This window comes from Elephantulus edwardii, unplaced genomic scaffold, assembly GCF_000299155.1.
Source record: "Elephantulus edwardii isolate Elephantulus edwardi_28Jun2011 unplaced genomic scaffold, EleEdw1.0 scaffold00040, whole genome shotgun sequence".
NCBI lineage: Eukaryota > Metazoa > Chordata > Mammalia > Macroscelidea > Macroscelididae > Elephantulus > Elephantulus edwardii.
Genome location: NW_006399790.1, coordinates 19,343,265 through 19,346,105, shown reverse-complemented (window position 1 = coordinate 19,346,105; position 2,841 = coordinate 19,343,265).

Genomic DNA, 2,841 nt, shown 5'->3' with positions numbered 1-2,841 from the left:
TTCAGATTTAGAGAAGTATTAGAAAGACCAGCATTTTACAGAAAAATGAAAGATATATCTCTTATTGTGGAGTTAACTATTAGTATCCGTGTTGTCCCTGCCTTTGGCACACGTGTCTTGACCCACTTATTTCCGTTCTCCACCATCCGCCAGCATAACCATCCACTTCTACCCACTCCCTTCACATCTATCTCCCATTGTCCAGCCCTTGGTATGATATCTTATATCTGAAGCTTCCTTGGCTTCTGTGATTCAGAACACGTCAGTTGCTGGTAGTTTCTTATGTTGTGGCCAGTGTCTCTGAAGTTTAGTGGTAATGTTTTCTGAGCGAAGGTGATGTGTCCTGTAGAACTGGTGTGTAGATAGGTTTTTCTTGTACAGTAGTAGCAAGGTTATATATGTTAAAATCCACCATCAATTATTATATATGGGAAAGGGGAAAGTTAAGCTTGTTAATATTGAAAAAGAAAGTTGATCATACCTACTCCTCAAGGTTGTTACTGTGATGTGTTGTTGAGTTGGAACTGATTCGCAGCTGACCTTCCAGCAGATTGTTAGAGGCTGTAAATTGCACGGGAGTAGACTGTTCATCTACTTCCCATGGAACAGCTGGCGGGTTTAAACCATTTGCCTTTGTGCTGGCAGCTCAATTCCATACTACTAGGCCACCAGAGTTCTCTCTTCTCAAGGTTAATGAGACATTAAAATGATTCAGGTAAGTGTCTAGCAGAAGGCCTACACAGTGACTATATTTTTCATCTTTCAAGCTTTGGAAGGGAAGCTGAGAACAGTATGAGTGTTGCTGAAAAGGAGAATAATAAGCAGAGGGGGGAAAAAACTGTGGGTTGGTCCTGCCTTTCAGGTAAATTATTAAAATCACTGAAGGAAAAAGTGTTTACAAAAGGAAAGACTCAAAAGTCTCTTTCCTATTTTCAGTTTTGCCCCAATTCAACATTTTGACTTCTGTGTGTCAGTTTCTTTTATATTGTTGTTGTTTTTAATTTTATACTGGTTTATTTACAAAGTTCAAATACATTGTTTTTCACACCAGATCTTTCCCATTTACTTCACACACACCCCTGCCCAACTTCACCCCTCTGCTTTCCCCCTCCTCCACTTGGATCCTCATGCTCATTCTACAATAATGGTTTTATACAGTATTTGTCCTTATGGGACTGAGTTCACTCAGCATAATGCTCTCCAGTCCCTTCCCAGTTAGGTAATAATGTACAAAATCTTTCCTCCTATGTGCTGCATAGTATTCCATTGTGTGACTGGACCATAATTTCTCAGTCTATTCTACTATGGTTGGACATATGGGCTCTTTCCATATGATGGTGAGTAATTCTGCTATGAACATTGGTATACATGTGACAGTTTCTTTATTGTCAAGATGAACAACCTGATATCTTGACTGAAGCTTTCTAGAATGTTGCAAGGGTGAAACACTCATTTTTGTTGGAAGTCTTGTGCAAACTGAAAGCAGGATGTAATTACTTAAGGAAAGCAGACAGCCATTCAAGAAAGGCAACAGTGTGTCCATCCTTCCAGCCCCCACCTTTCCTCTGCAGTCTTGAGATGTGTGTTCACTTAAGAAAATGTCAGGACAGAAAGCCTCACAATTTAGGGTGGGCAACTACAATTAACTCTCAAGAACCAGACACCCCATTCCTCATTACACTGAATAATCATCAGAATTCTCTGAGATGAGAGAATACTAATAGAGTTGACAGGAATTTGAGTCAGTTTGGGCTTGTAGTGTAGATAAATACAGTATAATCTAGAAAACACACAAATGACCACAAATTATTCTTGGACTTTGAAGGTGAAAGGAGCTACATAAATAGATTTATGAAAAATAAAGACCTCATTGCCATTGAGTCAGAACCAATTCATAGCTGACTCTCCAGCAGGTTTCCAAGGTTGTAAATGATACTGAAAGAGATTGTACATTTTTCTCCTGAGAAGTACTTGGCAGGTTTCAGCCACCAAAGAGGTGCCACTTTAACATTAGTAGACCAGCACCCTACAGGCTACACCACAAGATCAAAATGAAGCTCTCCATTAGGTAAAGATGAAGTGATAAAATGTGATTGTTTAAACTGTTCCCCCCCAATTTATTTTATTTTGGTTTATATAAAATTTTTATACATTGTTTGTCACTCAAGTACATTGTATTTCACTCATTCCAACATTCATATTGTGTTTCCATTACATATGTACATTGTGTTTTATAAAATTAATCACCATGGATCTATGCCTACAATTACCCCATCTTGTCAGGTCCCCAATAGATTGTTTCTAATCCCTTCACCCCTCTCCCTCCAGTGACTTTTGAAAGGAACTCTAGTGACTTAATGGGTAAGTGGTTGCTCTCTCAATCCAAAGGCAGATGATTCAAATCCACCAGATGCTCCTAGGAGAAAGATGGACAATCTCCTTTCGTGCAATTTATAGCCTCTGAAAACTCATTGGAGGATCAGCAATGAGTTGATTATGACTCAACGGCAATGTATTGAGTTGACTTGAAACCACTGAATTTTTTGTTTAGAATGCACTTATACATTACAATATGTGAAGCAAGTCATTGGTGAAATGGAAAGGAAATACAACTACAATAGTAGGAAGAGAAGTGTTTATTGACAAGAGTTTAATGCAAGAGGTACATTTCCTGATAGATTCATTCTTGCAATTCAAATTCCAGTAACCTGGATACCAGTTGTAGAACTGCAGAACAAAATTGCAGATAAATTAATAATTAACAATTAAGAATTAATCTATACCAATGAGGGAGTTTTTCTTTTGCTTTTCAGGGAGAGGAGCAAATGGAGGGGAGGGGGG